The following is a 402-nucleotide window of genomic DNA, read 5'->3' as shown; positions in this document are numbered from 1 at the left end:
CCAGTGGGTACCGGTAAGCTGGCCAGCGGCGCAGCCGCATTTGGAGAGGATTTCACCCCTTGAAGCGTCTCACACGTGCGCTCATAGGTGCTTGTCCATTTGTACAACTTGGGCCACCAATAGTGATGACTCACAGAGTTGTACATTTTCTCACGACCGAGATGACAACTGAGTGCCATGTCGTGAGCCTCATTGAGGATGCCGTACTTCACGTCCTCATCATGAAGAACCACAATTCGTGGTGTATCCGTTGAATCGGTGCTAAAGTATAGCAACCCGTTATTCAACGAATATCGGTGCAATCGTGCACGCAGTCTTGGTGACAATTCCATGTCCAAGTCTCCAAACTCCTTGCTCCCTAGAGCCCGTTGCAGCGCTACCTACATCCCATCACCCGCATAC

Source organism: Plasmopara halstedii (genome assembly GCF_900000015.1).
Source record: "Plasmopara halstedii genome assembly, contig: Scaffold_2956, whole genome shotgun sequence".
NCBI lineage: Eukaryota > Oomycota > Peronosporomycetes > Peronosporales > Peronosporaceae > Plasmopara > Plasmopara halstedii.
This window is presented reverse-complemented; position numbering follows the sequence as displayed.